The sequence below is a fragment of the Glycine max genome, chromosome 18 (genome assembly GCF_000004515.6).
Source record: "Glycine max cultivar Williams 82 chromosome 18, Glycine_max_v4.0, whole genome shotgun sequence".
NCBI lineage: Eukaryota > Viridiplantae > Streptophyta > Magnoliopsida > Fabales > Fabaceae > Glycine > Glycine max.
In genome coordinates, this window is record NC_038254.2 from 10,913,512 (window position 1) to 10,925,086 (window position 11,575).

At 36.0% G+C, this 11,575-nt stretch overlaps 1 long non-coding RNA gene across 1 annotated transcript; it reads left to right on the top strand.

Annotated features, from left to right (window-relative positions):
* The first annotated feature begins 513 nt into the window (after positions 1-513).
* Positions 514-1,002, top strand: LOC100781493 (uncharacterized). Its single transcript, XR_001386112.3, has 3 exons — positions 514-674; positions 747-851; positions 945-1,002. It is a non-coding gene; the product is annotated as an uncharacterized lncRNA (long non-coding RNA).
* The last annotated feature ends 10,573 nt before the right edge of the window (positions 1,003-11,575 follow it).

The following is an 11,575-nucleotide window of genomic DNA, read 5'->3' on the forward strand; positions in this document are numbered from 1 at the left end:
AGAGATGCAGATGCTCCCATTCCTGTACCCACTAAAGAGGTTAAGGTCATGGGACAAACTCTTAACACATTCCTTGCTTGGCCGACACATCTTGTCAAACGTTTATCAGAACAAGTATTTTAGTGTCATTAAATGCTTATTTTTCCAATTAAAATGTTTACTGTGATTAAATTATGTCAATTAATTATGTTGGATAAACAGGGAGCTGTGGGACCCGCAAAACCTGCAGATAGGCCGGATGATGAGGTTATGTGGGATGCTACCTTGTTTGGCTTGTTCTGAAGCCATTGCAGGTTATGTGGGATGCTACCTTGTTTGGCTTGTTTAATGAAAACTTCCCCTTAAACATAAAACATGAAGATCTGTCTGAAATTGCACACGGTGGTCAATGTCTCAGCATATTTGTTATACAGTTGTGGATTCTGTAAGTCAATTTAGATTATTGTTAATTACCTAATTTATTGTTTTACCTTCATGCATAATTTACTTTGTGTTAACAACAATAGGCATATGACTGAGACAAGTATGCGAGCCGGGAATATTGATGTGTATGGATTCCTCGAGCCACAGTCTATCCAGAGATCTGACCAATCACAATTTGAATAAGAAAATTACATTAAGAACTGGATGCAAAATTCAAAACGGGATATGTACCTAGGAGCCTACCTGAATGGGTTACTTAAACTCAACAAATGAATTTAAATAATGTATAATAGTATAATAACCTATATTGGTCTCCACTGCAGTGCACATTGGCAAATGGTCGTCATTTTGCCTAAGGAAAATGTTGTCATTTGGTTTTGTTCGTTGCATAATAAGCCAGATAACTACCTCAAAGGCATAATTAATAGGTCAGTGTTGTTTTTCAATACATTTGCATTAGCATTAGTCAGGTAAATCAAAATTTTAAATGTACAATAAGAATCTATGTTTGTATTCAATAGTGCTTTGAAAGGACTTGACAATACTCAACAAAGTAAATCCAAGCCTCCTGCTAGGTGGATTGTTGTTAAAGTAAGTTATTTAAACAATATGTTTTTACTTATATTTTAGTACTGTGTAGACTAATTTGTATTGAACGTTGCATATCTAAATTTCATAATGTATTTAGTGTAATAGAAAAAAGGAAGCACCGAGTGTGGGTATTACGTCATGCACTGGATGTCAACTATAATCTTAGGAAATTTCCAGAATAATTGGGAAATGGTAATTTTTAATTCACCAAATTTCATATTATTATGATTGCTAATATATTATTAACTTACGTTTTATTATATCATGTAGTATTTCACTGATCCTAGATCATTGGAACCAGAAAGATTGAAGGCGCTTCGCAACCAGTGGGCAAAGTACTATTTGAAAGTTAAAAATGAAACTTAGGATGTTTAGACACTTTTGTAATTGTAGTTTATATTTACTTACTTAATTTACAATTCATGTCTCAACATTAAATATGCTTTAAAGTCATAGTAATTAGTAAATTTCTCATTAAATTTTATGGTAAAAACTGTTTCATTAAATGTCACTTACAACATCGGTTTTTAAAAAAATCGATGTTGATTTATAACTTTTTTTTTCATAATTCGTATCATATAACATCGCCTATTTAAATAACCAATATTAAATGTCACTTACAACATCAAGATTTTGAAAAACCGATATGAAATGTTACTTACGACATTAGTTTTTTAAAAACCGATGTTGATATATAGATTTATAACTTTTTTTTTCATAATTCGTATCATATAACTTTGCCTATTTAAATAACAGATGTTAAATGTCACTTACAACATCAGCTTTTTAAAAAACCGATGTGAAATGTTACTTATAACATCAGTTTTTTAAAAACCGATGTCAAATGTCACATTTAACATCGATTATTTAAAAAATCGATGTTAAATGTAACTTACAACATCGGTTTTTTTAAAAATCGATGTTGATATATAAATTTATAACTTTTTTTTCATAATTCTTATCATATAACATCGCCTATTTAAATAACCAATGTTGTATTTATTAGTTAACATCGGTTTTGAAAAACCGATGTTAACGATACTACTTTCCACATCGGTACTTTCAACATCAATTAATAACCGGTGTTGAAAGTCTTAAATAATCGATGTTGAAACCTTATTTTCTAATAGTGAGTTAAATTCTCTGAGAATTCACACCTTTTCGAAGTTATATATAGGCCCATTATGCTAGTTCAAAAATAGCTTAAAAAGATGTGTCTTTTCAAAAAGTTTTTCTGAAACTTTTTCACTGGTAATCAATTACATGATTCTGGTAATTGATTAGATAATTATATTTTTGAAGGGTTGTGACTTTTCAATAGTTTTTCTAAAATCTCTTCACTGGTAATCGATTACATGATTCTTGTAATCGATTACACATATCAAAATTCAAATAATTTTGTGCCATTGGTTCATTAGTTCAAAATTTTCAATATGCCATTTTCACAAACTCTTTGGTAATCGATTACATGAACCTGATAATCGATTAATAGTTCAAAAGATATTTTTGAACTGATTTTAACTTTAAAAGAATTTTAATAGTAAAGATTTTGAGGCCAAACTATATTAATTAAATTGAGATTCTTTTAACAAATTTACTAAGTCCTTATCTTAGATTTTCTTGATCTTGTTCTTTGACTTGATTCAATCCGTGCTCATCAGGTAAACTTTTGGCATCATCAAAACCTGCATGATATACATTCACAAAAATGATTACACGATTATAACTCACCCTAAATTGTGTATCACTCTACAAACTTGATTACCCCACTCAATAGTTACAAGAAATGACAATACTCTCACACAAAGCCATTTTTCTCTCAACAAAGTGACTTTATTTCTCAATCTCTCTTCTCACACACTTTCTCTTCATGTGTATCTTCTCCACTAATTCTCTTCTCTATTTATAGTGAAGATTGCCACCAACTATAATAAATAAGTTCTCTTGGAAGTTGAAACAAAAACAAATTTCAATGCGTCCATTCAAATAGGCTTCATCTAGTAAAATGCAATCTTCCACTTTGGATTTAAACCACCTAAACCTTAGTGGTAATAATTCAATTCCCACTATGCATTAAATATACCTTATCTCTTAGCTTGGAACTCTACAATTGGGGATTCTATCGATAATGGGTCCAAGGCTCGTGGGTACAATGATGAAGTTCTAGAGGTGTCGTCTAATTCTTACTCCCTAGGGTCGGATTTTTCTAGTTCAATTGACCATTCGGCCATTGAGGGGTCTAATGACTTTTCGGCATTTTTGATTCAATTGCTAGAAAAAGTGGGTGACAATATTGGGGCTTCGACGGTGGTGGCTGCTACCAAAAGGGAACTTCTATGAGAGTTGCACCTTGGCCTAAGAAGCACCCTGTGCTAAAGGAAAAGTGTTCGCCTCCCCTTATTATGCTTCTCGAGTACACATGGGTTGATGGTGAGGTAGGTACCTACTTCTCCATATATAACCACAAGTCGGACCTGCTCAGTCTTTTGAGTTGGTTACCGATTAGTACAATAATGAAACTAGAGTATAGTCTAGCCACCCTCTGTACTATCTAGTCGGATGCTACTCTGCTTGTGGAGTTTGTGTTCATGAATTGAGAAGGGATGAATACAAATTTCTTTTACATGTATGATTGTTAGTTTTGAGATTTGCATGTAAGGGTCGCATTTGATGATTTCACAATGAGCATGCTTCGTATCCTAAACATGGCTCCAACATAGCTTCATTCGAATGGGTGGGCTGCCATGCAAGAGTTTCGTGCACTCTACTTGTATAGATTTGTGCTGGCAATGCCTGGACTCTTCTTGCACTATTTTTGTAGTCGTCCGCAAGTCAAGGCTCGGTGGACATCGTTGATATGAATACTAAAGTGTTCTCTCTTCCGCACCTTTACCACTTCTTATAAGAATTTTAAAACTGGTTATTTCAAAGTAACAATAAGGCTAGTTACTGGGAATAAATTTTTCTATGACTCGGCGGGAAACATTTTGTTTCCTTTCTACTAGCAACAATGCCCTCACTAGTACGACAAGTATCCGAAGGAGCTTTTGAGCACTGGCGAATGCCAAGACCTAGAGTTCCTTGAAACACTCCCTCGACAACTTCTTACTCGACCTCTAGTGTCACTTCTCTAATCTCCGGATCTTGTCTAGGATCTTGAGGGTTAGTTATGTTTCCTTTCGGTTGTGTGTCGACTTCTTGCTCTAACTTGTGCATTTATAACTTATGTTATTTTGTAGGGATCATGACTCAAGCTGGTGTTGACACAAACATTTTTGCTTGACTCGTAGGAATTAGATTGCCACCAGTGGAGGTCTTTCTCCAAATTCTCCTCTCCACTGAACACTGGGGCCACATGATGTACTAATAGTTATGGTGCCTCCTCCTGGCAAAGATCCCAAGGGGAAGCAAATGCACACGAAGATGAGGCACCATGAACACTGAAGCGGTTCGGGGGAACCTTCTAGGGAATGAGAGGGTACCTCCTAAGATAAAAGACTCAAGCAATAGATGCTTGAATTTCAACCTACTGCTGCCACTACCTCAGGAAACTTGTCGGCCTTGACCAACTAAGGTTTTTATACCAATGATTTTAGGCCGGACCATCTCATCCATCCAAAGATGATTTCTGAGCATGGGGGGCGGGCAAGTGCTGAGAAAGAGTGATGATGCCACCAACTAGGCCAATTTTTGGGCCTTTCTTACTAGGGCTTCGGTCGTAGCCCAATATCTACAGGGTCCTCGAATGTCGATGCCTTGAAGGATTAGCTATTGGAGGCTGAAGAATCTCTGAACTCGGTACTTTAGGCTAACACTAAGTTGGCAGGGGACAACAAGAACCTAGAGGACCGAGTGCTTGCATTGACAACCGGGGCCATGGGGTTGGAGACGCGTGCGATTAATGCGGAGGCCTTGGATAAGTCTTAGGATGGGGAGATTGCCAGGCTTCAATCAGCCTTGCCTGCCACTGAAAAGAAGAAGGAGGAGGCCACTGCTGATAAGGAGATGATTTAGCAGAAAGCTTTTGATGTTGTTTATAATGCGCATGAGGTCGGCTTCAACCATTGCCTTTGAAAGGTACTGCACCTATGTGAAGTCTTTGACCCGAGTGTCTTCAATATCAACAAAGATGTATGTGATGGGGAGTTGATGTTGATCAATGACATTTCAGAGGATGCAGCTTCTATGCTAGAGAGGTCGATGACCCTGGCGGAGAACTTCCACGCTGATGGTGTTGGGGTCAAGGATGAAGACAATGTAGGGCCTAGAGGCTGAGCTCTTAGTTTTACATGTACAACTTTTTGTGTATCTTTCTTTAGTTTTTTGAATGACACTATTGCTGGTCTTTGATGTAATATTTATTGAAGTCTCTTAGGTTATGGATTGTGGGGTGCATCTGTATGCCCATAAGACCTCCGCAAGCTTTTCAGCCCATCTTCCTTTTGCTCCATCTAGCCGCTTCCTCAGCTCTCATAGGATTATCTTATTAACTACTTCGATTTAGCCATTGGTTTGAGGATGTTCCACCGATGTCACCCTATGCTCGATATTGATAAACGTCAAATTTAATAGATTTTCATAAGCATTTTGTGACATTTATTTGGCATTTTAGTTAACTTTGTACTTTTTTTTTGAATCAAATTAGCTTTAAATTCACTTTATAGTTTGCCTTAGGTTGAATTTTAATGTTTTAGTTATTTTTAATGAATTTTCAGCAAATAAACAAGTAATTCTAGCCATAGCTCCAGAGGTCCTAAATCAGCAGAAAGTTCTAGAAGGAGAAATTAAAAAATTACAGATAAAAGATAGGAAAATCAAGAGCAAGATATTTTTCAAGGATAAATGAGTTGAAGAAGAACATAGTTACTTGAATTAATTAGAGATATTAGTTGTTGTGATTTTATCATTAATTAAACTGAGCTACAATTCTATAAATAGAAGGCTAGACATTCATTGTAACGGTGTTGAAGTTCTGAGAAATTCTTAGAATTATATTTTATACTTTCACCTACTAGACGCCTCCATTATTCCATTAGATACTCTAGGTTTCATTGTATTATTTTTATTAGTGCAATTCCTTCCACCTAGGATAGGAAAGGATGAACCTTGTTTCTCTTTACTTCTATCAATTCAATTCTTCATCTTGAGTTCTTTATTTGTTTCGGTGCTTAATGCTTTTATTTGATTGACCATCTTATAGATGAATTTAGGAATTGACTTACGTTTAGAAAGCCTAGTTGAAACCTGAACATGAATCAAGTACTTAATTGAGATTATCTCTAGGAATCGAATAATCTTGGTTAAGCCTTACTAGTTCTTGACCATTAATGTTGATTGCTTGTGTCGGTATGTCCAAGGGATTGAGTATTGGACAAGTAGTTTAGAATCTACGATCATGCAGGAGCTGTGGTAGAACACACTAGTGAATTGAGGATGAGAAAGAAAGATAAGTAGAGAATTGTGAAAATGGATCGAGTGAATTCCAAGTCCAAACCTAGACATTCATTCATCAAGATCAACATCACCATTCAAGTCTAGTATTTCTATCTTTAGTTAATTATTTTATTTTTATGTAGTTTTATTGTGATTTATTTTGTTATTTATTTCGTGATAATCACAAAAAAATGACAAAAACCTAGGTCTTAGTTAAATAATTATATGACATCCCTCCTTTACTTTTTTGGGAGACAACTTGGATGATAGTTCAGTTACTACACCATGATTATGTTACACTTGGCCTATAAGTTGAATCGAACATGAAATAAAATCCTAACAAATACTGAGGCCATTCAAGTACTCATTGGGCTTTCGATCCATGAATTGCAGCCTATTGTCTGTGACCAACATATTTGAAATCCCAAAACATATAATGATATTCTTTCAAAAGAACTTATGGACAGCTTGGGCAGTGATGTTTGTTAACGGTTCAGCCTCAACCCATTTTGTGAAATAATCAACTGCCAATAATAGAAATTTCCTTTGTCGTGGAGCTGTGGGGAAGGGTCCGAGAATATCCACTCCCTAAATAGTGAACGACCAAGGGGAGACCATAGGATGCAACTCCTCGGCATGCCAATGTATTAAATTCCCATGCCTTTGGAATTGGAGAAATTTCTTCACAAAGCTTGAGCAATCCATCCTCAAAGTTGGCCAATAGTACTCGACCTTTAGAACTCTTGTGTCCATTGTTCTCTCTCTGGAATGCATACTGTAAACACCTTCATGTAGTTCTTAGAGCAGATAGTTAGCTTGGTCTTGGTCAAGACATTTGAGCAAAGGTGAGGAGAATCCTCTCTTATATAGTTCGCTGACCACTAAGTTATACCTGGCAATTTGTGTTCTTAGTTTTCTGGCTTTTTCCTTATTTGCTAGGAGTGTTTCATGTTCCAAGTACTCAATTATCTCCTTTTTCCATCTTGAAGATCCTTTTTCCACATGTAAGCATTCTTTTCCCAAGATACTAGGTTCGGGAACCGAATAGAGTATGAATGTTTTCAGCTACCCAGGTTTAGCTGAAGTTGCCAGTCAAGCCAACTCACCGGCTTTGTCATTGACTTTTTGGGTCTTTCAAACGCATGGTAGTACTTTAGGAGTTGGGGGCCTCAGATCTGAAACACTTTGTTTATTTGTTCAGCGACGACTTTGGAATCACTTCAGCACCAAACTTTTTAGCGATCAACCTCTTTGGCAAGTCTTATTCTTGCCATGAGAGCGTCATATTCGGCCTGATTGCACATGGCCTTGAAGTTGAAATGAAAAGATTGGGCCAGGGCTATGCCATTGGGTCCTTCTAAGATCACCCCAGCTCTACTTCCATGTTGGTTGAAGGATCCGTCCATACACACCGTCCACTATTCTTGCTCAAAATGTGATTGTTGAGGGTGAAGTTTGTTGGACAAGTGGTCTCAATAACTTAAGAGGGCAGGGGGGGGTGAATTAAGTTTTAGAATTTTCCCACTAACAAACTTGAACCCCCTTTTAAATGATAGGCTCAGAAGAAGAAGAAGAAGAAGAAGAAGCAATTAATCTAATAATGTTCTTTAAACATGCAAGACAAAATTGATTGCAATAAAATAAATGAGATAACGGAAGAGAGAAATGCAAACTCAATTTATATTGGTTCGGCCACTTCTCGTGCCTACGTCCAGTCCTCAAGCAACTCACTTGAGATTTTCCACTATCTCTGTTAATCTTTTACAGACTTTGAACACACTTTAGGATCCCTCACCCTTGTGTTCAAGATTCTCCAAGAGACAACCCATCTCATAATCCAAGAGACAACCAGTCTCTTGATTACAACTAACTTTCTGAGATGAACAAAAAGATTTCTCTCCTTTAGAGTAGATGATACAAATTGAAGATCCTAGAGGAATTTATCTCTTTTAGAGATGATAATACAATTTGAAGTTCCTAAATGAATTCTTAATAGATTTGCAAGTGTTTGCCCAAGAGTTGTTGAGAGAGCATTTGGCAATTAAATTTTCTTAGAATATCTTTCTCTTACTTTTTGATGTCATACACACACATATATATAGGCTCATTGTGCCTTTTCAAAATGGTTTGAAGAGATATGTCTTTTCAAAAGGTTTTTGTGAAATTTTCTCACTTGTAATCAATTACAGGTTTCTGGTAATCGATTATACAATTATATTTTGAAGGATCATGACTTTTCAGAGTATTTTTTGAAGAGTCGTTGCTGGTAATTGATTACAAACATGTTAGTCATCATTTACGACTAACTTTTGTACAGAAAAGTTTTCCAAAATGTATATAAATCTCCCAATTTATGGTTCTTTTTGGTAGGATTGTAAATAAAATTGCTTTGTTTTGATCTTTGCTCAGTAGAAGCCTCTTTACATGGAATTAATGTTAAATTTTCTTTAATTTTAGGCAAAAAGGAGCTATTTTGAAGAAGTGCCAAAGGAGTCATCGCGCTAAGCGAGCTCAATGCACTTAGCGCGCATCAACGGCTAAGCCCAGCATCAGCGTGCTTAGCGAGTAAAGGGGAATCTGGAAAGACATATGCTACGCAAGCACGCGCTTATCGCATTATTAGCTCGCTAAGTGAGTCGTCTGTCGCTTTCCAGGCTTAGCACGAGATTGGCGCTAAGCTCAAATTCACTTACTCGCGCTAAGCGCGAGATTGGTGCTAAGCGTGACGTTGAGATCAGGAAGCCCTTTTTGTGGAAGCAAAGCTACCATGATGATTCACCAAGATGTTTTGATGATGGCAAAGCTCAAAGAGTTATTTCAAGATTAAAGAATCAAGCATTCAAGATTCCACTCAAAGATTCAAGAATCAAATGAAGAAATCAAGAAGCATCAAGCCAAGTCAAAGTAGGTAGTAAAAAGTATTTTTCAAAAACATCAAATAGCACACTTTTTGTTTGAAAAAGGATTTTCTGAAATCTTATAAGTTACCAGAGTTTTTACTCTCTGGTAATCGATTACCATTTGGTAGTAATCTATTACTAGTGACCATGATGATTTTCAAACTGGTTTCAATGCTTTGCAACATTCCAAAATGATTTTCAAATAGTGTAATCGATTACACTATATTAGTAATCGATTACAAGTGAATTTGAACGTTGGAATTCAAATCCAATTGTGAAGAGTCACAACTTTTCATAAAATACGTTGTGTAATCGATTACACCATTATGGTAATCGATTACCATTGAATGTTTTTGAAGAAAATGTTAAAAGTTATAACTCTTAACATGGTTTTCTCAAAAGGTATCAAGGTTCTATAAATATAAGACCTTGGCACGCATTTTAAATATACAATACAACAATATACATATACATCTGATTACACAGAACTTTCCATTTCTTTTCTCTTGCAAAACCTTTGCCAAATTCATTCTAAGTTTTTGTTCAATCTTTCCTTGAAGAAAGGAAAATTCTGCTAAAACAAAAACTGTGCTATCCTTCTGTTTTTCTCTTCTTCTTCTTTCCTTCTCCATCTTGCCATAAGAATTCAAAGAACTAACCGTTGGAGAATTCTTTTGATTCCCCAAACAAAGAATTCAAAGAACTAACCGTCTGAGAATTCTTTGCCCAAACACTAAATTCAAAGAACTAACTGTTTGAGAATTTTGTGTAAGAAGCGGGTAGCTTCTTGGTTGCAATAGTGAACACAAGGGAGGATACATCCTTTGTAGTTCTCTTCAAGTAGAGGGTACATCTACTTGGTTGTTCAAAGAGAACAAGGGAGGGTACATCCTTTGTGGCTCTTTGCTTGTAAAGGATTTTACAAGGTTATTGGAAATCTCAAGAACCGTGAGTTGCTTGGGGACTGGATGTAGGCACGGGTCGTTGCTGAACCAATATAAAACTTGTGTTTGCTTTCTTCTTCCCTACGCTCTTTACTTTTCCGCTGTGTACTTTTTATTTCCGCTTTACGTTTGTTTAAGTTATTGTTTCTATTCTTTACTTTCTCATAACTTAGTAGTAAAGCCTAATTGAATCTAGTAACATTAAGAAGGATAAATTATTAATTAGTCAAGACACGTTCATAATTAATTCAACCCCTCCTTCTTAATTATTCCAAGACCACTTGTTCCAATACTTTTTAAGCCTGATTTGCACAGAGCAAGGGGAGTGGAAAGAGAACTGTTCACTACTCAGAGGCCTGAAGAGTGTGAATTTTAAAGAGCGTAGAGCAGAGCAAGGGGCCAAGTTTTCATCTTTTAGGGAGATTAGTGAGTTTTTGAGTGACTGCGAGATTCCTAGAGGTGGAGGAGACATCCCACTCCTTTGTAAGCAAGCAATTTCTCTTGATTCCTCTTCTTCAGTGTAAAAGGAGCTTCCTTGCCATGAAAGACTAAAACCCTCAGTTGGGGATTCTTATTGAGTAGTTGATGTAAACTCTTTTTCATATCTAATTAAGGTTGTTTTATGTGTTCACTGCTTCTATCTATGCTTATTGTATGCATGCTTGTGGCTTGATCACCCATTTGTGTGTGCTATTAGGGACTTTAGCATTGGGAAATGTATTGTTTCCTTAGAACTTGATAGAGCAGGGATTGCATTGCGAGGGATAGTGTGCAAGTTTTAGTTTTCTTTATTATGCTGTGAGTATAATGCTGTTTAAATTAGGCTAAATTCAACAAGAGGGATCTACGAACAAAGTTTGATTTAAATTAGTCCAAACTCTGGAGGAATCGGTGTTTGGTATTTTTGTCCTCAGCATAGAACACATGAACATCTTGAATTAGAAAAACATCTTTAATTGCATCAACCTACTCAATAGGAGGACCTAACGCCTTTATATATCTATTTTCATACTTACTTGTTCTCGTTTATTGCTTTTACTTAGGATAGAACATACTTTTGCTTTAATTCACAATCACTAATTTCTGTTTGCAAATGCCTGCTTACTTAATAGAACTTTGCTAAATGAACAAGTTCCCTGTGTTCGATACTCGCTTCATTCCATTTTAATTATTTTACTTGGTGACCTGGTGCGCTTGCCGGTAAGACCACTCCCATATAGAAACAAGTAATACCAATTTGGAAGAGGGAGTAAACAAGTATTCTGGTTGAACAATTACAAACAT